General features: G+C 46.9%; 1 pseudogene; it reads right to left on the bottom strand.

The window, feature by feature from the left end:
• Positions 1 to 20942: 20942 nt before the first annotated feature.
• On the bottom strand, positions 20943 to 23425 carry LOC119368234 (annotated as a pseudogene).
• Between the last annotated feature and the right edge of the window lie 2280 nt (positions 23426 to 25705).

Below are 25705 nucleotides of genomic sequence, written 5' to 3'. Positions count from 1 at the left end.
GCCGCGGGCCTCGCCTCCTCACCGCACCGCCAGGGGCCTCGCCACCTCGCCGCGCCTCCCGAGGTCGCGGGCCTCCCTCGCTGCCCGACTTCCTCCCCCTCCGCGCCGGATCCGGCCTCCCCTGCCCTCCGGCGCATCTCCGGCGAGCTCCTCTGGCCGTCCTCGATCCGCGTGCCCCGAAAACCCTAGATAAAGTTTCGGAGGTGATTTTTCGTCTAAGTCCCCGATTGTCTGTGTAATTTTTATGCCATGTTCATCATACCGTTTCTCTGCATCCGTAGCTCCATTTTGTGCGTGTAATATGTCAAATTGTTCGTCTCAACGAGTACATCATTTCATTCCATTGCATCATATTCATTTGAGGTCATCTTGATGCCTGAATCATCGTTGTAAGAGTGCTTCATAATGTTTTCTGCTCTCTGTTAACAGAACGAGCTCTTTTGTCATTTTTGCCATGATTGATGTATGCATCCTATGAGGTTGATGTCTACATGTGTTTTGATCTATGCTATGTCTTCTTTACAGAGGTGCTTACCATGTATTTTTATGATCAATGTGGTGACTAGCACAAGCATGCAAACTAGGCATCGTGATGTTGCTGTTTTTAGTCCCTGTTCTGCTGTTATTTTGATGCCATGTAAACTTGATGCTACAGAGAGATCCATGCATATTTTGAGATACTTCAGTAAGGGTGTTTTGAACATGTGGTTATTTTCTATCCATTCATGCCCTTGGTTGCAATTATGTAGTAGTCTAGCATGTCCTTTTCGTGCTCTACTTTTGCTTCAAAATGTTTCCTGGCAGATTGTTTACTTGTTATTCAATTTGGCCAAACTTGCTATAGTTGATCCTTGCATGCTATGAACTTGTTCTTGACTTGGTTTGTTTCACAAACATGTCTTCTTGATGATGCTATGCTTATCTTGTTATGCAATGACTTGTGGTGAGTGAATCGAGCTTGTTAAGTAGTGGACATGATGTTGCTGTTTTGCTAGGCTGAATCTGTTATTTCGCGATGCTATATAAACATGTTGATACTAATCATTCTATGCATAATCTGGAGATGTTCTATAAACATGTTTTGATCTACATGTCATCCTATATCCATCCGTGCCCCTGGTTGCATTTATAGCTTGCTGTAGTTTGTTCATATCTTGCTCCAAAGTTGCTTCATAATGTTGCTGTCAGCCTGTTTACATTAAGTTCACTTGTTCCCATGTGTTTTGCTAGTGATCCATGCACCCTATGACCTTGCTATTGCCATGCTTAGCTTCACAAATATGTCTTCTTACTGTTGGGTGCCTTGCCATGCCATGTTTTGCTCTGTAGTGAGTTGCACAAGCTCATCTACATGCCTTCATAATTATGTTCCTGCCATGTATGAATCTGTAATATAACTTGCTATGTTTACGTGGGTGCCATCATATTTTCTGATCCTTTTTGGCTTATGGTCAGTAAAGGACTTTTGATCTATGCTTTGAGTAGAACCATGCCATGCCTTTGTTTGCCATTATAAGTTCCTGTAACATGTTGTTTGATAGCTCTAAACATTGCATCGTGATGTTATTTTCTGCAAAGTCTGAAATTGTTATAACTTGCAATCTTACCATGTGTGTTTGAGCATGTTCTAGTGATTTCTGGAGATAGCTCAGTGTTCATGTTTTGTTGTGCTTTACCTGTACATCATACCCATGCCTTTTGTTATTATGTTGAGATGATGTAGTTTGTTGTTTTGATGCTTGAAATATGCCTAGTTGCTGTTTTGGACAGCTTGTCCTTTAAACTTGTTTCATGTGTGTGTGTTGAACCGTTGCTCCGTTTTGAGTGTGCTCTATATGAAACTTGCTTGATTTTGCATGTAGTTTCATATTATCATGTTGCATCCATGTTTTGAGGTGTTTGCTTGATGTTTGTATGCATTTTGCATCAATGCCATGTTTAACTTGTTTTGCTCATATCTTCTAGACCGTAGCTCCGAACTAAATGAACTTTATATGTAACTTGACTAGAATCTCGTGTAGATCATCTTGGTGCGTCTTAACTTGATGTTTAACAACTTGAACATAAGGTTTATTCAGATCTGGACCAATTTCGAAATTTGCACATGAGGACTTACCGGAATTGTTATATGTTGTTCCCGGCCTCATTTAAACTTGTCTTGATGTGTTGCTCTTGTTTGCGTCATCTCTTGCCATGAGTAGCCTTCATGTAGCTTTATCATGCATCATGCTTGTTGTGCATCATGCCTTGTTCATGTGTGGTGTGTTTACTATGTTGTGTGCTTCTTCTCGATAGTTCCTGTTTCGTTGCGATCGTGAGGATTCGTTCGTCTACGCTTGGTTCGGCTTCATCCGTTCGTCTTCTTCATGGACTCGTTCTTCTTCCTTGCGGGATTTCAGGCAAGATGACCGCTACCCTGGATCTCACTACTATCATTGCTATGCTAGTTGCTTTGTTCTATCGCTATGCTGCGTTACCTATCTTTTGCTCATCAAGCCTTCCCATATTGCCATGAACCTCTAACCTTTGACACCTTTCCTATGCAAACCGTTGTTTGGCTATGTTACCGCTTTTGCTCAGCCCCTCTTATAGCATTGTTAGTTGCAGGTGAAGTTGAAGATTTCTCCATGGTGGACAGGATTTTGGTTGGGATATCACAATATCTCTTATATTATTAATGCATCTATATACTTGGTAAAGGGTGGAAGACTCGGCCTTTTTGCCTGGTGTTTTGTTCCACTCTTGCCGCCCTAGTTTCCATCATAACGGTGTTATGTTCCCGGATTTTGCGTTCCTTACGCGGTCGGGTGATTTATGGGACCCCCTCGACAGTTCGCTTTAAATAAAACTCCTCCAGCAAGGCCCAACCTTGGTTTTACCATTTGCCTCACCACCACCTACCCTTTCCCTTGGGTCGGCCAACCCAAGGGTCATCTTTATTTTAGCCCCCCCGGGCCAGTGCTTGTCTAAGTGTTGGTCCGAATTAGAGCCCTTTGCAGCGCCCCCTCAGGGAAACTTGAGGTCTGGTTTTAGTTGTACGGATTGCTCATCCGGTGTTGCCGTGAGAACGAGATATGTGCAGCTCCTATCGGGATTGTCGGCGCATCGGGCGGTCTTGCTGGTCTTGTTTTTACCATTGTCGAAATGTCTTGTAAACCGGGATTCCGAGTTTGATCGGGTCTTCCTGGGAGAAGGTCTATTCCTTCGTTGATCGTGAGAGCTTGTCATGGGCTAAGTTGGGACACCCCTGCAGGGTATAATCTTTCGAAAGCCGTGCCTGCGGTTATAGGCATATGGGAATTTGTTAATGTCCGGTTGTAGATAACTTGACACCAGATCCGAATTAAAACGCATCAACCGCGTGTGTAGCCGTGATGGTCTCTTTTCGGCGGAGTCCGGGAAGTGAACACGGTTTCTGTGTTATGTTTGACGTAAGTAGGAGTTCAGGATCACTTCTTGATCATTACTAGTTGACGACCGTTCCGCTTGTTCTCTTCTCGCTCTTCTTTGCGTATGTTAGCCACCATATATGCTTAGTCGCTGCTGCAGCCTCACCACTTTACCCCTTCCTTTCCCTTTAAGCTTTGCTAGTCTTGATACCCATGGTAATGGGATTGCTGAGTCCTCGTGGCTCACAGATTACTACAACAACAGTTGCAGGTACAGGTTGTGCGATGATCATGACGCGAGAGCGATGCTTGCTTGCGTTGAGTTCTTCTTCTGCTTCTTCGATCAGGGGATAGGTTCCAGGTCTGCAGCCTGGGCTAGCAGGGTGGATGTCGTTTGAGTTTCTGTTTGTGATTCATCCGTAGTCGGATGAAGCTCTGATGTATTGTGATGTTGTATTCGTGTGGCATTGTATGCCTTATGTATGCATCCCCATCTATTATGTAATGTTGATGTAATGATATCCACCTTGCAAAAGCGTTTCAATATGCGGGTCTATCCTTGGTGGGACCTTCGAGTTCCTTTTGGATAGGGTCGCATATTGGGCGTGACACCGAGTTTGTAAAATCTGGGCATCTACCAAAAAAGGACATCATATCGTACCGTGCCCCTGACCCGTCTGAAGAAAAGCCTCTCCCCAAAGCAGGGGAAGTAATAATTTTTACGGATCATATGAGCCGTGGATTTGCTCCTCCCGGCTCAAAATTCTTCAGAGAGGTTTTAAATTTCTTTGACCTTAGACCTCAAGACATCGGACCCAATTCCGTGTCAAACATTTGTAATTTCCAAGTCTTCCGCGAGGTGTACCTGGGAGAGGAGCCAAGTTTGCTTTTGTTCAGGGAACTTTTTTATATGAACCGGCAAAATGAACGTGCCAATGGCCCAGCCTTGAACTTGGCGGCATCTCAATTCAGCGACGGAGAGACTGTCTTTTCCCTTATGCTGAGCTGCCGAGTCTCCCCAAATCTTGGAACCAGACGTGGTTCTACTGTCAGGACACTTCTCCGGCTGATGAAAAGCCTCTGCCCGGCTTTCGCGCCCTGCGCCTTGAATCTAACCACCAGCTACCAGACAAGCTGACAACACTTGAACGCGTGCCTCTCAATCCTACCATCAGGAAGATTAAAGCTCTCTTGGGAAATGGGTTAAATGGCATCGATCTGGTCCGAGTCTGGGTTGCTTGGTGAATACTTCCATTAAGCCGCCGTCCCGGCTTAATGTGTACTTATACTGGAGAAAAGACTGATCCGCAACGCCATAGCCCTGACGACTTACCAGATGACGTGGTGGATGCCACAACCCAGTCACCGCTGAAGGAGGGCACTGTGATGAGCAACGGCTTCGGTCTACTTCCATTTTACAAGAATAACCCTCCCCCTGCAGTAAGTTACCAATCATAACAAATGTTTACGGATATATGATACCTTTCTTGATACTCATGATTCTTTAACTTTTTCCACAGGCTGGTGATGATTTTTTGGAAAGCCAAATATGACCATGAAGCTGCCAAACAAGCCAGGACGACCAAGAAAGCCGAAAGGAAAGCCGCCAAGGTAGGAACCTCAAAGAAAAAGAAACCCAACGCCTTCGACTTACTCAGATTGGAGGATAGCTCTTCGGATGAGGAAGAGGTAATCTTTTAATTTTCTTAAATCCCTTACTATCACCTGTCTGACATTTTATCCCTTCAGGAGGATACGGGGAACAACCGAGCAGCCACTGAAGAGGTAACTATAATCTCCTTCGACTCAGAGCCTTTGCCAAGGCGAAAGACCCGAAGGGTGACCCGGAAAGTAAGATTTTCACATGCACTTGCTTATCAAGATCCTCAATTTATTTTGAAGCAACAACAGCTTGAGAGCCGGAGGCAGACCCGGAACAACAAAGATGCAGAACTCTCCTCCGGCTTACCTGATGTAACCAGAAAGCGTCGGACCGAGGTTATCTCCGATTTATGCTCCATCTTACCTTTAGCAGGCTTAATTCGTCAACCTCTCAATTCATCTGACTGCAACTATCAGGATACCTCTCCTTCTTCCGGTGAATTCATCCAGTCGAATATGCCGACTTTCAAAACTGCTCCCGGGTAATATAAACTTACGCACTTTTTGTTTTACCTGTGCTTGCATACTCATCCTTCTGCTTTTGTTAACAGCCTGCAGGTGAAGTCCAGCAAGAGGGCAAAGAAGAACAAGCCGTCTCAAGATCCGGTAGTTACTGAACCAGCGATTGACTCATCTGTTCCTGACGGCTCTACTCATCAGCCACCGCCTGAACTGGCTCTTGATATTCTAGTGTCAACCTCTGACCCGCCTACAGAAGACGTTGTCCACAATTCTGATAACCCGGAAATTCATAACCCGGTCAGGCCAACTGATCCAGAAGTTGTGTTTCTTAAAAACCAATATGTTGAACCGGGCCAGCCTACTGTTCTTGCTCAGTGCACTGCTAAGGAGGAGTTTGCCCAACGTCGGAAAGCTAAACAAGATATCACTGATTATGCTCACCTAAGCATTGGTGATATAGTCTCAGGATATCTGAACCAAGTACACAACAGCCGTGACCAGGAAATTGACATGGTAAAGCAAATACAACATAAATCTGAGGTATAACTTTAACTTTTCCTGAACTATATTTACTGTACCAGCCCCCAAGTCTATTGCTTATGAATGAATATGCTATAGACTTAGAAATCTACTTACTGTTAGTTTGTTCGGTTTAAAATGAATTTATTTAACCCGGTATAACATAAGGCTTTTAAATTTTCCATACACATTAGTCCCCAAGTGTCAAGTATCCTTACTTGTAAGGTGCTTGAGACTTAATATGCTTGACCCAGCAGGATAAAGTTAAATTTTCTTTCAGCATACATTAGCCCCCAAGTGCCAAGTATCTTTACTCGTAAAGTGCTTGGGACTTGAATGTTTACCTTATTAGAATCCTTAACATTACCCGGTGTCAATTGCAGGCTACCATAAGTCAATTTGAATCGGAGCTTGCTGCCGTGAAGAGTCGTCTGGAAACTCAAGAGCTTGAAACGCAAAAAGCTAACTCCAAATTTGAATTTAGTGTCTCTAAAAATGAGAAACTAAAGAAGAATTTTGAGTCGGAAAGGAAAATTTGGGCTGACGAAAAAACTTCCCTGGTGACTCAGGCCGAAACAGCCGAAGCCTCTCTTGCAGAAGCAACAACTGAGCTGTCAAACTTAACACAACAAATATCCCAAATGGTCTCAGCCATCTTTGGTAAGTTATTGTGACATAGTTTTAACATGGCAACCATACAATGACTATTGTAATAAATACTTCCGGCTTACCGTTATGTTTGTGCACATATAGGCTCCAGGAGTGTTAATCTGAAGCAGAACATGTTGATCAAGCTTAAAGCAGTTTACACATTAGTGGAACAGCTATATTCCGGGACACAACGTTCCCTGGCCGTTGTAGCTTTATCAACTCCACACCCCCGCCTTTTGCAAGATGTTTTGAAGAGCCTCGCCTTTCTACCTCAACGGATCCAAGACTTAAGGCGTTCATCTTCAAGAGCCGGGGCCGTAGTTGCATTGAGCCGGGCAAAAGCATGGCTCCCAGAACTAGACCCGGCAGACCTTGCTCTTGGATATCCGAGTCTAAAGGAAGACGGCAATGCCTTTGATGATCATGACTTCCACGCCTGTGTTAAGGCCATACGTCTAGTGGCCACCCTTATTGGAAACGATACTGATCTCAACAAGTATGCGTCGGCTTATGACAGCAACAACCGGAAAATCCCAAACGCTCCATATGATCAAATCAGCCTGATCCCTCCAATTCGTAAGCATACTTTTGCCCCTGAAGTGGACCCGACCGGTTTAATAGATGATGAAGCTGAATTTGAAGCTTTGAGCGGCATTGATTGGGCTTCATCAACTTTCCAGGAAAAAAAACCGATGGAGAAGCGGCGAAGGATAACCCGGAGCCCTCAAGCTCGCCGAAGGAGTAAATCGCCGGGTGTTTGGCCAAAAACAATGCTTCATCAATTCAGACTCGGGGAGTCTTGTAATAGTGTAGAGAAGACTGCTTAATGCTTATCATGCCTTTGTGCATGCTCTTATTACTTAACGCTTTCCGTAAGTCGCCGTGATTGTATATTTCTGGCCCTTACTTCCTTGGCATGTTAAATTTTGCCTGCCTTATTCCTGTAATCCTTGAATGATCTTCCCGGCTCATATAATGTTCACCCGATACTTAAATAACCTGGGGTGACGAACATTAAACCGGCAAGACAAAAAACACCTTAAAATGCTTTCCACAAGGTATCAGAATAATCAAAATACTTTTACAGGCCTCTGATTCGGATACGATCAGTAATCCGTTCCAAAGGGGTTAAGCTAAGATTCGGATACGATCATATAGCCCCCAGTGGCGTGGCGATGCCAATCAAGTGGGTATCGACAGCTATGTTCTCTTTGGTTCGAATATGACCTATGTTTGAACAGGAAGCCCCCAAGTGACCATAGGATTTGTTTAATGACGCTGATTCATATACGATCCACGTCAGACCTAAAGGGGTTAAGCTGTGATTCAAATATGATCAGGAAGCCCCCAAGTAGGCTTGGCAAGTATGCCGATCAAGTGGGTATCGACAGCTATGTTCTCTTTGGTTCGGATACGACCTATGTTTGAACAGGAAGCCCCAAGTGACCATGGCTAGATTCAGATATGATCATAAGCCGGACCAAAGGTGAAGCCGGATTCAGATATGATCCGGTCCCTACTGGTTGTTTCCACCACCTGTCAAAAAGACATATACACTTTTTTGAGGGTGAAAAAAGGACAGAGGTCCCGCTTTATTACTTTATATAATATATATTGTCCAAAAAACATATGTATCATAAGAGCCGGTGGCTCAAGTATCGTAAAACCGAAGATGGGGTATATCCCACGGCTTGATATCACTTAGCGAAGCCGCCTAGACTCCATAGGCTATGAAGAAAGGTGTATAACCCGCCGGATCGAGGCACTTACCCCTATGCCTCTGATTGTTACCTTGCGTGTTAATGTTAGCCACAAGTTCCGGGTCATCATCTGCCTTACGCTTATTACTATTTTGATTCTCCGGGTTGTGCCGTTGGCCCTTTCTATTGTCCTTTCCTGTCTTTTCACCGTCAGACTCGGGATCCTTAGCACTGTCAGAATCGGCATATTTGACCAGAGCCGCCATTAGCATACCCATATCCTTGCAGCCACATTTAAGACGCCCTAATTTCTGCCTTATCGGCTTAAAGCTGCAATTCTTTTCCAATATAAGGGCTGCAGAGCCGGCATCCATCTTATCAGATGAATGAATTATCTCATTGACCCGGCATACCCAATGGGTGGTAGATTCACCTTCCCCCTGCTTACAATTTGTCAAGTCCACGACCGTCATGGATTGCTTACAGGTGTCTTTGAAGTTCCGGATGAAACGGGCTTTTAACTCCTCCCACGAACCAATGGAATTAGGTGGCAAACCTTTTAGCCAAGACCGGGTCGTTCCGTCTAACATCATGGTGAAGTATTTAGCCATTGCCGCGTCACCGACCTCCAACAGTTCCATGGCCATCTCATAACTCTCGATCCATGCTTCAGGCTGTAAGTCGGCCGTGTAATTCGGTACCTTTCGAGGTCCCTTGAAATCCTTGGGCAGGCGCACATTGCGCAAAGCCGGTACCAAACAAGAAAAACCACCGGCTCTGGTAGCTATTCCCATCTCAGTAGAAGGCGTTGGATATTCCACTCGCTCTTTCTCCCGACGTACTCGATCTTGCGCCGGGTTATGGTGTCCACGTTGGTCACGGCGTTGAACGTCACGTGACAAATTTTCAGATCCTATGTGACTGCTGTAACTCTGACTCCGGTTCTGACGAGGCGACACTAACCAAGGTGGATGGGTTGAATGAATTTTTTCCCGGCTGTACGAATAGGTCTCTTGCTCAGCCAGAGCTGTCTGGACAAGTTCCCTGATCCTCCAGGTCTCCACCGCTGTTGGATCATCACCATCCACTGGAAGAGCCGCCAGGCGCGCCGATGCTGCGACTAAATTCTCCATGGGGTTGGAAAAGTGACCCTCTGGTATTGGTACATAACGCGGCGGTGCTGTGCTCATGTGATAAGGTGGCATCTCCTGACGTTGAGCCGGTCCTCCCGCTCTGGGTGTCATAAACTGATTAGCATTGGGCGGGTTACTTGGCCCGGCTCCGGGTGCGGCAGAGAGAACCTTAGAATCGTAGTTCGGAGGTAACCGGAATTGGGTCTTCCGATGTCTCCTCCTCATTACTTCATTGGACGCGTTTAAACTCATTGTGAGCTGATAAGCCTCTGACTGTAACCACTGTGCCCGAGCATCGAGAGTCGCCCGCTCCGTAGCTAGTCTAGTGTCCTCAGCTGCTAAGGCTTCCTTGGCCTGAGTTATCTCCTCACGTACATGTGCTACCTCCGCGTCATGCTCATCTTTGTTCGCAGGGATAACCGTGGCGGTTAACAGGGTCATAAGCTTATCCATGAGGTCTATCAGTACTTGAGCCGGCGGGCGCACAGGGCCTCCTGCCCCGGCTGCTCCTAACCCGGAAGTGATTGCGGCTGCGGCTGTAGAGTTTTGTCCGGGTTGAGTCCCAGCCATAAAGACTCCTGCCCAATTGGCGACTCACAGAGGTCCGGAATACTAAGACCATCGGAACAGCCCCCGAGCGCACCATCTTGAACTTGATACAAAGAATCAGTTGAACCGGTGGACGAATCACCGTCAGAGGGGACGACCGTCTCACCACCATCTTCAGGACCTTCAGAAAGCTCTTCTCCGTGGACGCAGCCCACAAAGACACGCTTCACGCCGGGTTGAACTCGGGCGGGTTTTGCACGCTGAGACATCTCGACGAGGTCGGTGCAGTTGTCCGGCTCAGGCCCCGGCTCACCAATCCGGCCGATAAAGACGTGGATCCCTCCAAAGGGGACCCGGTACCCGTACTCAATTGAGCCGGCATTGAGGCCCCAGCCTTCGTCGTCGATGTAGATCTTGCCGCGATGACTCTTGGTCATCCGGCCCGTTACGTATCCCTTGAGCCCTTCGAAGTTGCCCTTCAAGAACTCAAATCCACCGTGCGCTGGCCCCACGGTGGGCGCCAACTGTCGTGGAATTGTCACGTCAGATGTCCTCGTGAAAGGACTTAGTTGTGGAGCCATCGCAACTAGGAAGCTTGAAGGGGTTAAACGGGACAAAGGACACGAGAGGGTTTATACTAGTTCGGCCCCTTACGGTGAAGGTAAGGCCTACGTCTAGTTGGGTTGGTATTGATGTTTCGATGACCAGGGAGAGAGATACGCTATGCCTGGCTCTCGATGAGTTGTTTCTTGCCCTAAGCCGCCAGCGGGTCGTCCCCTTATATACACGGGTCGACGCCCTCCGGCCTACAGAGTCCCGGCCGGCTTATAAACAATGTCCGGCTCGGTGACTAGTAAGTCTACCTTATGATACAAGTAATATTATAACTGCGGTTTACTACAACGGGCCTTAAGTCGCCAGTGGGCTTTAAGCTCCTTATGAACCGTCATCTTCATGCCTTGTCTTGGGCTTCTCTCCGGTGAGTCCTCTTTGCGTAACCCGGCCCCTCCTGGGCGGCTTACACAAATAGTTATATCCCCAACACATGGTCTAGAACAGACCAACAAGCAGGTTGAGATTGCTCTTAGATTATTAGATTAACTATACACACTAGAATGACAAAAGGCTTGGGATATACCACAAAGCAAGAGAAAATCCTTCAAACTGGTAGCTACGAAAAACAAATACTGACGTGAGTCATCAACTCCTAGTGCAAATCATATCTAAAAAATGTTCAGACCAGCTACTTGCTCAAATGTTGCAACCATCCTGCACAATCAGTACTTTCTCCATACCATGAAACACCTATATCCCAATAATTTAAGCCACTACCCTAGTATGTAAGGCTACTGTTACAGGAAGAAAGATCATATACCCTTTTCCTTTTGCCTCAATAACTCTCTAGAATTATACATTTTTCTTTTGCCACGATAACTCTCCAGAATTTGCTGCACCCTGATTAATGAAGTGTCACAAAATAACTTGTAAATGAACAGGAAACCAGAAATGCATTTTGAAGCGTGTAAAGCATCAAGATTGAATATGACCTTATGAATCCAAGATGAGCTAGCCACGGGAGTTTATCCTATGCCATGGAAACAAATCAGCAAGTGAAATTAGTAAAAGTAAGGATTGCAATATGTTAGTCATCATCCAGCCAAGAAATGATTGCGCATATGAGAGAGTGGAGCTTATCTAGAAAAGAAACTATTTTTAGAAGCACGACAGGTAGCACAATATAGATATGATCACAAAAAATAGAGGGAGACAACAAATTTTCCCTGAGAAAGCATGAGAATGCAGAACATATAAAAGGACCAAATATACCACATATTTTCGAACATAAGTGCCCATCTTTTCTAAAGATCCAAGAGAAAACATTGCCAAAAAAATTCCCGCAAACTCCCATGTGCCTTTGGAACGGTAAAACAACCCTAATGACACACACTATTGTGAGGCAAATGTGTCGAGAGATTGCTGAATATTAGATCATAGTTTATTTACAGCATGTAAACTTTGGCATACACACCTCACAAAATTTAAGCATACCAACTTGCCAAGCTAGGAAAGCAATAGGCATACAGGGCAGATAATCTATGGAATACCGAGGCAAGCAATAGGTTGAACCTGTATTAGGTGAAGTCTGAATCTATACCTATTTAGAATGTTACTGCATGAATTCCGTAAATCTCACAAACGTGGTTGCACAAATATTATAAGTGCCATTATTTTTCCTCAACCAACGTATAGCAGCAGATTCACAACTCGAGCCTGGCACTCTTCAAACTAAGAATCACATCCTACCATACCTCAGAGCTTGTGGTAAGCAACACCACCTGAGACGGCGTACATCGGCTGCTGTTCTCTATCTCCTTCAGCTGCAAGCAACGGTGAATCAGACAACGAGCCAGAGTGTGAGGCCACGCCCTGTTCCTTCCCCCTCTCATCTCGCTCGCCCAATTCCTTCCCCCCTGCCGGGCTTGCCGATCAGAGGTTTATTAACAAAATAACAAAGGAACCACAAACTTGCACAATATTGCATAGATGGCCAGAGAGAGAGAGAGAGAGAGATCAGGATGGAAAGGGGAAAAGGATTTAGAGAAGCTCACCATGGCATCACCAATGGCGCTGCCACCTCGACCTGAGAGGGCCACCTCCTCCATCGGTATCAGCAACAGCAGACCAATTGGATCCCCTGCACCCGTCGCCTTGCAGCCTTGGCAGCACCACCTCGACTCGAGAGCGGTCCCTCTGTTCTCCGGCAGCAGCAACAGTAGGCCGAGCGGATCCCTGCACCGCCGCCTCAGCACGTCGCCTTGCAGCCTCGCCTATCCACCGCCGTCGAGAGGAGATGCCGACGCGTTCTCCTCTGGCCAGATGTGTGTTGCATCCCGCGCTGTGGAGGAGAGGATGCATGAGGTGGAGAGACAGGGGTGGCGGCGGCAGCTGGAGAGGATGAACGGGGATGGAGAGGTGGCGGCGAGAGAGGGAGAGTGGTGGCGAGGCACAGGTCGGGTTGTGCCCTCCTTCCAATAGGCGATGCACGCGGGGCTGAAAATCATACCACTGGATCGATAAAGAACGAGCGAACATAGCCAAATGTTAGAGTTAGGCCCATATGTCATTCACCTCCTAGTAAAAGCTGGAAGTCAATGCTGTAAAATGAATGAACGGTAGAAAAGACATACAACTGTGAATCCAGCGGACCACAAGCAGCAGCGACGGCAAGTGCCTCGTATGGGCGGGTTGCCTAGCGTTGTTTATAGGTTTGATGTCATTACTGTCAGTTAGCTAGATATATATGCAGATATGGGCTACACATAATATATGCAAAGTAAAACAGCCTCATCATAGATAAAACATTCTTACTTACTTAACTTAGCATAGTAGGTCCTAACATAAAAGTTATTACATCATAGATAAAACCACCTAGTTCTTAAACCATAACAGTACCTCCCTCATACCGTCTTGATTCAGGTTCTGAAAGCACATGAAACTTTCCCAAAATATACACCTAACATGCATGACATTCCAAGGCCAACTATATATATAGGCCTAATAATTACTTAACCAACACAGCAAGCACTTCACTCATTCATTATTGCCTTGATCCTCTCCAGCTTATCTTTGCTGGCATGCCCAACATTGAGCAGATCAGCAATCAGATACTCCAGCTTCTTCTCCTCTTGCTTAAGTAGGTCACTATCCCCCTCCACTTCCTTCATGGCCTTCCTCATGTTCTGAATGATATCTGCTTGGCTTTGAAGAATGCACCTTTGCTCCTTGGCAAGCTTCAGCTTTTCCATACTTATCTCAATCTTTGCCTGATCCTCAAGTTGTTTCTTCTTTTCATTTAGTTCATTGATTGCCTGACTGGTATAGTCCATGTCATGAGACATCTTGCCATCTTGATAGTCAAAAAGCTTGGATACATCTTCCACCAGCTGGCTGTAGTTGTTTGACAGGAACTCAATTTCCTTATTTAGCTTGCCCACCTCTTTCTCATGAGCTTGTTTGTCCTTCACCCTACCCAAGTTCTGCTCATGGTACATGTCCCAAATCCTTGCTAGGCACCTTTGTAGAATCTCTGGCCAAGGACCATCCACCCAGTCCATCACCCCACAGTTGACACCTTCATCCTACAGAAACAATTCTTTAAATTTAAGCACAAAGCACCTTACTAACAAACTTAGTATAAATAACTCAAGTCATAAAATCAATTCATTTGAGTGAAACCCTATGTTTACTTCAATGCTCTCTGAGTTCAGCTAACATAATTCTTTGAAACTAAGCACACAGCACCTTATTTAGCAGCAGAGATAAATTCAGTTAACTCTGTTCTTTTCAGTTAATAGATATATTCAGTTAACAGCTAACAGATATATTCAGTTAATAGTTCACATTTAACAGGTGTTCTCAGGTTCAGTCATTTATTGAATTCAGTTAACTCAAGATCTACTTTCACATATATGCTTCCATATGTATGGCACTTTCAGTTTGAGTTCAAAACACAACACACATCTCTGCACAACTTAATACCTGCTGCACCACACATCTCCACCAGCAAAACACATCATACACCACACATCTCCACTAGCAAAACAAGTAAGCATTCAAGATTTAATACCTGCTGCACAGGACAATCGAGGAATCGCCTACCAGTCAAAGCACCTTCAAAAGGTACCATCTTCTTCGCCCTCTGATGATGCATCATGCACGTCGGCAAAGATTCAGTGAAAGAACCACAGAAAGATGGATCCACCACACTGCCAGGGATTTTCTGCAAAAGAAACTTGGAATCAAACCAAAAGCAACTTGGAATCTCGAATTTGGATGAACTAACCCTAACTCTGTTCCACCATTATGCACTTACAAAGAGCCGAGGATCCATTGAAACCATGCAGATGTCCTCGTCCGAGCTCTCGCCATTCCAGGATGGCATCCTCAAGTTCTACCGGCAGCAATGCCGCCGGCGGCGACGGCGATATGCTCAGAGCACCAGGGAGAGGGAGCGGATGAGGATGAGTGAGCGAGCGAGGCGGACAGAGTGGCTGAGCTCGCTCTCACTATGGGGCCACTTATTGGACCATCGACAGTCGGTTCCGACCGCAGACGCGCCGTTAAGAACCGTTAACGCGCGGCGGGCGTCGGTTGGCCACGGTGGCACCTAGTTCATGTGCCCAACCGGTCAGATTCGAGTTTAGCGCGGGCGAAGCGAGCGGTTACACGACTTGGTAGTTTTTTGCCACGGATTAGGAAAACAGTGGTAGCTAGTTTTCTGCACAAAATCGTAAAGTGATAGTTTTTCAACATGTTTCCATGAAGTGTGGTAATTTTTGGTTAAATACTCAAAACGTTAAGTAGAACATGATACAAAAATGCACTCATAAGATATTATTCTATTGTTCCGCCAGTGGCGCTGAACTCTAGAGGCGGCAACTTTGACACGTCATCGGTATGTGGGTGGTGGAGAGGATGGACGACTCCCAAAGATGTAATTGTATTTTTATTTTGCTTCAGTTGTTTTCTTGTGATTGTGGCGTTCGATTAATTTGTAGAGTCTTGGCTTATTCGGAATAAAGCTGTGATGTACCTGCAAAACACATTTGCACATCATAGGACACACGTCGAACAAATTTAACGTCTCTTTGATTGGTAGGATTCTCAAAATGGAGGAGAGAAAACACATAATTGAAGTGGCATGCCCTCTCAAATCCTACATGATTTTAAAATCTGGGATTTATTAGATCAAAAGCGTGTTTGACACGATGTGAAAAAAACCAAAGGAATCGTAGCAAAATTTGCGTCCCCCCTTCCAATTCGCAACGAATTCCCTCTCCGACTCGTACATAGATATGTTTCTTTGGGTGGTTTGTTAGTTGCGTCGTCGTCACAAGCACAACGTCACGCAAAGATTCGGCATGGCGGCGGCAGCAGCAGCACCGTGCTGGTCCGACCTCCCAACCGATCTCCTCACGAGCATCGTGCAGCTCCTCGAGCTCCCGGGAGCCCTCGCCTTCGCGACCGTCTGCGCGTCATGGCGCTCGGCCGCGGCTGCCGGCGGCGTCCCACCTCCGGGCACGCCATGGCTCATGTCCTGGGTACCAGAACCCCACCCAGCCATCGGGCGCAGCCGCTCGGCCGTGACCTGCAAGCTCCGCAATCTCCTCGACGTCGACAAGGCCTACAGCGTCACGTTCCCGGAGGGCACCTTCGTCACCTGCTGCGGCGCCTCCGACGGGTGGCTGGTGGTGGTGGACGAGCTCTGCAACCTCTCGCTCCACAACCTCTTCACCTCGCGCACGATCCCTCTGCCGCCGGTCACCGCCTTCCCGCGGGTGGAGGCCGAGTACGACGACCAGGGGGAAATCGAACGTTACCGTCTCAAATCCCTATACCAGCACAGCCCAGATGTTACGTACGGCGCGCATCACCTGGCGACCTTCTTCTACCGGAAGGCGGTGCTGTCCGGCAGCCCGTCCAGAGGAGGCGGCGACTACGTCGTCACGGTCGTCCACTACGGCGGCGAGTGGATCTCCTACGCCAGGGCCGGAGACGCCAGATGGCGGGTGCTGGTTTCCAACCACTACTGGGGCCAAGATCCCCTGAACGCCTACGCCGAGTGCGCGTACCACAACGGGAGGATCTACGCCGTGACCTACAAGGGGGGCGTGGAGCGATGGGTCCTCGACGACGCCGGAACGCCATCGAAGAAGGCGGTGGCGCTGTTCCGGCAGTACGACGCCAGCCTCACCAGGCACCTGGTGGCCTCGCCGGGCGGCGGGCTGTGGCAGGTCAGCGCGGTGTGGGAGCCGGCACGCGCGGCGGTCCCGGACGGGATCAGGTTCACGTTCCGCGTGGTGGACGACGACGACGGCGTTGATGCCGGAGGAGGAGCCGGGGAGCGGGGGTCGATGCAGGAGCACGCGCTGTTCCTCGGGATGAACAAGTCGGCGTGTTTACCGGCGAGGAGTTTCCCCGGCGTGAGGCCTGGCGTGCTCTACTTCTCCGCGCCTTGGATGAGGCAGTACGCTCCCGAGATGCTCGAGCGGGTGGGTGACTGGGGACGTGGATTTTTAGAACAGCTGCACCCCGGCCCTGGTATCCTGGTTGTCCAATATTGCTTTAAGATCTGTGCAACACAACTAACTTTTCGTATGAAAATTTCACTTTTTTTTCTCTCACATAAAAGATGTCTTAAAGTTCAAACCTTTGCAGCGTGGCAAAGCTTTCCATCTAGAATCTAGGATAAATCTTTCAGAATTTTTTGTCAAACATAAATATACAAAAAATAAAAAAATCATTTTTTGTATATTTATGTTTGACAAAAAAATCTAAAAGATTTATCCTAGATTCTAGATAGAAAACTTTGCTACGCTGCAAAGGTTTGAACTTCAAAATATGTTTTATGTGAGAGAAACAAAAAAGAAAAATGTGTTTGCACGAATCGCGATGCGCAGAATGGATGGCTAGATAGAGAGGGCCCGGGTGCAGCTGTGCTATTTTATATTTTCGGGGTGACTGGGGAGGCGCCAGGGCTTATGACCTCAAGACGAGGACGAGGACGTTCGAGCGCGTGTTCCCTGGCTTGCTGCCTGAGTCTGCACGGCTGATGGACTGCCCTTCGGAGGTCTGGATCACGCCCAATCTATACTAGCAATCAGGGGCGGAGCCAGAAAATTTGACCATTGGGTTTCACTCCATGACTTGGTGTGAGAACTTGGTACTAATATGTGACGTGCAAAATCTGATCTTAAATTATCTTACAACAAAACTATTGCACCCAAAAATAGTATAATGAATAAATGAATAAAAAATGGCTTAAAAAAAATAAAGAGTGCAAGACACACCGGTCAATAAAATTATAAGATCCCGTGTTTGCATACTATAAATAGAGTAGTATGAAATAACTTTGTAGCTCCAGGTGTAGCTTCTATCTTCCTAGAACATTGAAAAAATGGCAAGTTAGTTTGACAAGTTTGGAATAAGTACTATCAAAGGAAAGAATTTTGTAAAGGCACTCACATTTTAGAATGTCCCCTTCTGATCTTTCATCGTCTTAAAAAGATTAAACACTGCATCACTAGTAGTGGTAGAAAATACTCCCCCCGTCCGAAAATACTTGTCATCAAAATGGACAAAAGGGGATGTATCTAGAGGTAGATACATCCCCTTTTGTCCATTTTGATGACAAGTATTTTCGGACGGAGGAGTATATCTTTATCGGCATAGCAAATTAGACAATCACCCATTTTGTAGCGCAACTTTTTGTTGACAACATCTCAGTAATGTTGAAGTTGCCAATCAATAGCATATTTAAGATAATCAATTCGGTAATGTTGAAAGTTTTGTCCTATTGTATTTTTTGCCACGACCATATCAGCAAAAAAATCTGGATTAAATCTCCGTGGATTATCTCCAATCTCCCTTTGCGGGTAATCAAAATTAGGCTGTGGCCTGTAAGGTTCCTGTTGAATATCTGCGCCAAATCTCATCTTGCTTCTTTGGATTTCTTGTGTACTTTGAAATTCTCTTCCGATCAGCCGGACCATACATAAGGCAACTCATCTAAGTTAATTTCTATATGAATAGTAGCCTTCAGAAGACTAGCTCCAATGACATTTGATGCACTTAGCCTACGTTTTATGGGTGACCTTGATATGCCTATATCATTATCTTGATTTGGTGACCGAGTTTTCTTCGGAAAATACCAACCCATAGCCTAGAACAATCAAAGTCCCTGGAGAATAACGAATCAAAAAATTAGTGCAAAATAAAATCACTATCGTACTAGGCTATTAGACTAGATAGAACATATATAAGAGAGAGAAGATGAGGCAATGTAATCTAATTACCTCAAATTTTGGGGTACAATTGTTGCCGCTGTCGATCTGGCTGTGGCCGTCAGAGGCGGCGTTGCGGCCACACCAGGAACACGAACAGACGAAGGAGAGATCAGTTGGAAAAAGGAAAGACGATGAGGCGTGCCGCTGCGTAGGTAACAAATCACGGTGATTAATTATGGCAAGGAGTCAAGGACCTCTTGTGGGCTGTTCACTTTTGGGCCCTTTTACTTAGCCACTCACGTGACAACCTTTCGTTGATGGGGTCAGTCACAATTTTTTAATGGGTTCACAATCAAGTAAACATGCATCTCCATGCATGTACAGAGCAAAATTCGTTGGGTTCAATTGAACCCAACGCTTGTACGTTGGCTCCGCCGCTGCTAGCAATACATAACCAGGCCTTCAGAAAGCAGATAGCAGGAAGTATGTGCGTTGCCTTGTTATAATCGATTGCTCTGTCATCTCAGCAGATGCATCCAAAACAAACACTTGTGCTAATCAAAATTGTTGAATCTTCTCTCCTTTGCATCATTGTTATTAGTTGCACTGTTCCTCAATGTGCAGCACCACCCGGTCAAATGGCTTTCTAGTTTGTTTTGTTAGAGATATATTTGGGGTTACATGTATTTGGTAGTTTAGCATTTGTAATTCGTCACCTACCTTATCTTCAGGAGAGGTTCTTGTCCTTCAAGTCTTGTACTCGATATATACTCGCCCTCAAGGCTCAATAATACATCCATTATATTACGCCAATCCTTCTCTATCCCTTCTAACATGTTTCACCAATCAGTGATGAATGAACTAAAGAGGATAGGGGGTACATTGTGTCCATGGCGCTGCTATATAAGCATGCACATAAATTGTTTCCTCCAACACGCGTCCAAATGCTTGCCACCTTGTATTAATTAGAGAGGAAAAAGCATCAGGATGACGCAACGTACAAACGAGGCCAACGAACAAAGGAAGCGGAAACTAGAAAAAAATATTAGGCCTGTCTAACAAAAAGCTGCAGAAGAAGCAAAAAAAAAATGAAAAAAATTCTCTTACAGTGGATCGGCTGGCAGCATTGGGAGGTCGCGTGTGCAAAGAGTACCAGATGATGCTATTGCAACTCAAGTCTAGTGATGATACTTCTGTCCTTTGATTATTGTCCATGCCCTGCAAAACCAACCATCATCTTACCTGTGTTACATCACCCGCAGAAAAAAATAATTCTTACCTGTGTTACACCTTTCGACACGTTGGTTATACATGTCACATCACAATAGAGTTGCAAACCAAGCGGTCAGCTTGGTAAGCCACCAACTAAAAATTGCAAACAATAGAGTTGGCAAGTTGCTCTGCTTAAAATTATGAAAGTATGTTCAAATGTAAAAATAGCATCACTGCACTAGATAGGCTTATTGTTCACCTGTAGAGCTGCTCCATTAGAACTATTAAAGCGACTTAGTGGTTCAAAACCAGTGAGGATAGCCTAATTGTTGCATCTGCACGCTCTCGGACTTGTTCCCCAAGACCATATGGCCCACCAATGCAAAAATGCGAGCCTTGAAGATCCCTAAAACATTTGGACAAACTTATTATCATCGAGTATGTCCTCCAAAGATTTTTTTCCAAACAAAAAAAAGCTCTCCCAAGAAATTTCCAGCAGCTTGAACTTTAAAACTAAGTAGTTGGCTACTAAATATCCGATTAACCGAAGTGCAGAGCATACCGTGTGAGCTGCTGATTCTGCTCTTTGTGTGCGTTGATCCCACAGCCAGACCACAAGGGGCCTTGCTGGTCCCATAGATCGTCGTACCTCGACAATGAGCTAGTAAAAGATTATTTTATTTCCCTCTTCTATAATTAGGTTGCTGAACTCCCTGATCTTATCATGCAAATCCTTATGGTCAATGTAACTATCCTTGATCAATAAATCTAGCCATAATGACATTCATATGTGAGCAATTTTGATTGTAGTGTTCTAAATTGCCATAATAGTGTTCTTTTATAGGAATAAAATTATTGAATCACATGAGACCACAGAAACGGTCCCGTGCTCCATTACGCAAATGAAACATGATACATAGTTCAGTTTTTTTGAAATAAAAAAAGCAGAAACTGAAAACAAAGGCCACATCAGGGGCCAGCAGCCAACAGTTTTGAAACTGAGTACGTCTCAGAAACTAAATCACAGCCATAACCGTGAGCAACTGAGCAACAGAGAGGACTGAGAACAGAAGCCCTCTTATTATGTTGATCGACGGGTAAGGTGAAAACGTAGAGGCCTTACTGGCCTCACGGGGAGGCGATGGGGACACTGTGGAGGACGATGGTCTCGACGGTGAGGCCGGGGCCAAAGCCGAACAGGACACCCCAGTCCATGCCCTCGCCGGTGGTGGTGTGTCCGTCCTCGGAGGAGCGTCTGCGCATCTCGTCCAGGACGAAGAACAGACACGTGCTAGACATGTTGCCGTACTCGGACAGGACGTGCCGGGTGGCGCGCATCCGCTCCTTGTTAAGCTTGACTTTGGCCTCGATCATGCTGAGGATGGCCGGCCCGCCGGGGTGCGTCACCCAGAAGATGGAGTTCCAGTCGTGGATGCCCAGTGGCTTGAAGGCGTCCTCCAGCGCACGCTCGATGTTCTTGGAGATGAGTATGGGAACATTCTTGCGGAGGTGGAAGGTGAGGCCCGCCTCCAGTAGCTGCCCGCCAATGGCTCCCTCCGATTCCGGCAGGATGGTCTGGCTCGCCGATACAAGCTGGAACAGCGGCCGCTCCGTGGACTCGTCGAGGTCCGCCCCGACGATCACGGCCGCCGCGCCATCGCCGAAGAGCAACTGGCCTACCAGCGAGTCGAGGTGGGACTCGTCAGGGCCATGGAAAGTCATGACCGTGTTCTCCGAGCAGACCACCAGCACGCGTGCTCCCCGGTTGTTCTCGGCCAGGTCCTTGGCCAGACGGAGCACCATACCGCCGGCGAAGCAGCCCTGCTGGTACATCATGAAACGCTTCACTGACGGGCGCAGGCCGAGCATCTTTGTCAGGTGGAAGTCGGCGCCTGGCAAGTCCACTCCGGAGGTGCTGCAGAAGATGAGGTGGGTGATGTTGGACAGAGGCTACCCCCATTCCCTGATCGCCTTCTCCGCGGCCTCCTTGCCGAGCTTTGGGACCAGGGGGACAGCGATGGCCCGACGTGCGCTCAACGACGGCGCCATGAACGTGCACATGTTGGGGTTCTCCTCGCGCATCTCCTCCGTCAGGTGCATGTATCTCTTCCGGATATGTGACTTGTCACCTGCATATGCAAACAGAATAATGTCTACAATTCATAACAAAGGCAAATGCTCGTCCTTTTTGTAAAGTTTTTCTTGGCATGCATAAAGTAGATCTTATAGTTCATATTTAGTAATGTTTTTCGTTTTTTCCAAAAACTTATGAATGTGATTTATTTTGTGTGGAAAACACCCCAGATCTACTTTATGCATGCCTAGAAAATTCACCAGGAACACGACTTTAGATCCGTTGTTCCCACGCCCCCGCGGTTGGAGCGGCTGGCGGAGGGAGAGGAAACCCACGGTTCACTGACGAGCGTGGGAGGAAGACGAATAAGCCGGAGATTCACCCCTCTACTGTTCACACGAAAGGGGACGGGCCAGGTGACGTCCACTCAACAGTGAATGTCGAAACATAAGTTAGGGGATTTCTGTTCCAAACAAAAAGTCCATGGTTCTTTTTAAACTTTTCTGTTCTGACAAGGTTACAAAAGTATTTGTACAACAACAATTATAATAAAGTTTACAATGTTGTCACACATATTTCATGATATGTTAGTTATTCAGCTTGCAAGTCTCGTATTTCATATGCTGTATGTGTATATAAGTTTCCGCATAAGTGTATAGGCTGCATTTTTTAGGAGAAACTTTCGATCTTCTATTCACAATCAATAATAGCAGTACAAAGAACACTAGAAGTAAAAAAAATTACAACTAGGTCCATAGACCACATAACAACGACTACAAGCGCCGAGCTGAAGACGCACCGCCGTCATCGCCCTTTCCCTCACCGGAGACGAGCATACTTGTTTTAGTAGACAATCCAATTAAAAGTCATCATGCTAAAGTCTCATATGATCAATGGTATCACAAAACCAGCTCAGCCCAAGTGCTGATATATGGGCCTACCGTTGTTAATCCTGGAGCTCAATTTTTTTAATCGAGCTGTAAAGGCATGTATCAGTTCGTATATATGGTGGACGATGCATGTATATGATCCAGGGTTGCCTAAAAAAATGCATATGATGCAGGGAGCAGAGAGGTTGCTGTTGTTGTCGATACTTACACATCCTCTTGAACTTGGCCTTGAGGTCGACTAGGTGTTCGCTCTTTGTGACCCTGAAGTAGTAGTCCGGATAGTCTGCCTGGTACACGCAGTTGGGTGGCGTCGCCGTGCCGATGGCCAGCACCGTCGCCGGTCCAATCGCGCGCTGCGCCTCCCTCACCTCCTCCACCGTCATCGTCGCGGCGGCCATAGACAGATCCGTCGGTCTGTCTGTGCGTTACCTAGCTTACGGCAGTGGCCTGAGCTACGTGTATCTCGGGATGTGCTTGTATTATCGTGGTGTGTAGTACTAGATTGGAGGTACTTCTTCGAGACAGCGTGGTTCGAACACGAAGGGTTCGGCCAACTTGTCACGAATCGATGGTCCCTGATAGGTAATCAGGTTGGTCGACAAAGAGGACCAGTCGAGTTTTGGTCCTCGGCGGCCGTGGCCCTGCGGGCTTTCCTCAGGGGATGGGGAGCCAATCATGGCAGCGAGTCTAAACGGGCCAGGGAGCGCATAGTGGGTGAAATTGCTCTCCTTGACGCCCAGGCGGACGTAAGACCCTTCTCTGGGGACGAGTGGGAGCTTAGATACAACTTAGAGAACCAAGTCTTGGCTATTCTAAGAGAGGAGGAGGAGTATTGGCGCCGCAGGGGCGGCGTCAAGTGGGTCGTGAAAGGCGACGCCAACACGGGATATTTTCACGCGTACGCTAACGGACGGAAGCGCAAAAGCACGATCCTTAGGTTGCAGTCCGGGGGCGGGACTTTGGTCTCCCAAAACGAGATAGTTGCACACATTTTCGACTTCTTTGTGGAGCTGTTGGGTACGGCCGAAACAAAGAACTTCAGTCTCAGGGAGGACTTGTGGGGTTGGCACGAGCGGGTCTCGCAACAGGAAAACGACGCCTTGATGGTGTCCTTCTCGCGCCAAGAACTCGACCGTGCGTTAGCAGGGATGAAGAACGACACGGCTCCTGGGCCGGATGGCTGGCCGGTGGAGTTCTTCAAACGGTTCTGGCCGTCGCTTAAGGACTTGTTCCTAGCGATTCTCAACGGGTTTGCCCTAGGAACGGTGGACCTGGCACGGCTCAACTACGGTGCTATCTGCTTGATCCCCAAGGTTAAAGGGGCAGATTCTATTAAGCAGTTTCGGCCGATCACGCTCATTAACGTCCCTTTCAAGATCTGTGCGAAAGCCTACGCATCCAGGTTAGCGCCGGTTGCTCAACGTGTCATTAGCAAAAGCCAGACCGCTTTCCTGAAAAGCAGGAACATCCTGGAAGGGCCAATTGCACTCATAGAGATTATCCATGAGGTGAAGCGTACGCATGGACAGGGTGTCATTCTCAAACTAGATTTTGAGAAAGTGTACGACCGAGTAAACTGGGAGTTTATTCGGGAGGTCCTCCTCAAAAAGGGTTTTGAGGCAGGGTTTGTCCACCGGATCACGCACCTGATCTCGAGTGGCAACACCTCGGTCATTGTCAATGGCGACATGGGTAAATTCTTCCGCAATCGGAAAGGACTGCGACAAGGCGACCCCATTTCCCTCCTAGTTTTTAACTTTGTGGCGGACGCCTTGGCTGCCATGTTGTCCAAAGCCAGGGAGGCCGGACACATTAAAGGGCTAGTTCCGCACCTCATCCCAGGTGGGGTGACGCACCTCCAATACGCTGACGACACGTTGCTGCTCTTCAATCCGGACGAACATAGCATTGCCTCGATTAAGCTATTGCTACTAGCTTATGAGCTCCTCTCCGAACTCAAGATTAACTTACATAAGAGCGAGGCCATCACCTTGGGGATTGATGGGCAGCACAACACTCGTGTTGCTAACTTGCTTAATTGTAAGCTGGGGAGCTTTCCAATTAAGTACCTTGGGCTACCTATCTCGCACCGCAAACTTTCGATAGTAGAGTGGGAGCCCCTTTACGGGAAAGTGGCCAACAGGGTAAGTCCGTGGCGCGGGAGATTCATGTCTTCTGCCGCTAGGCTCATCCTGACGAACTCAAGTCTCTCTTCCCTTCCCCTCTTCACAATGGGGATGTTCTTACTAGCTAACGGTGTCCACGCGAAGTTAGACACTCCAAGAGCTCGGTTCTTTTGGGAAGGAACCGGAATCAAGAGGAAGTATCACCTAGTTAAATGGGCAGTAGTCTGCAGGCCAAAAAAATATGGTGGTTTGGGGATTCTCAACTCCAAACTGATGAACGTGGCCCTCCTTGCCAAATGGTGGTGGAGGCTGGCCCAAGGTGAGTCGGGGCTTTGGGCAAGCCTGTTAAAAGCAAAGTATTTCCCAAACGGGAACCCATTAACTGCCCCGGCCAATGGTTCCGCGTTCTGGAGAGGGCTCCAAGAGGTGCGTCCGGCCTTTGACTTAGGGGCCAAATATTCGACTAGCAATGGCCAATCAACCCGGTTTTGGCTTGATCATTGGCTCGGTGCTTCTCCTCTGTGGCAAAGTCATCCCACCTTGTATAGGTTA

The sequence above is a fragment of the Triticum dicoccoides genome, chromosome 2B, assembly GCF_002162155.2.
Source record: "Triticum dicoccoides isolate Atlit2015 ecotype Zavitan chromosome 2B, WEW_v2.0, whole genome shotgun sequence".
NCBI classification, from domain to species: Eukaryota; Viridiplantae; Streptophyta; class Magnoliopsida; order Poales; family Poaceae; genus Triticum; species Triticum dicoccoides.
Note: the sequence above shows the minus strand (reverse complement) of the source record. Positions and strands in the feature narration are given on the sequence as shown.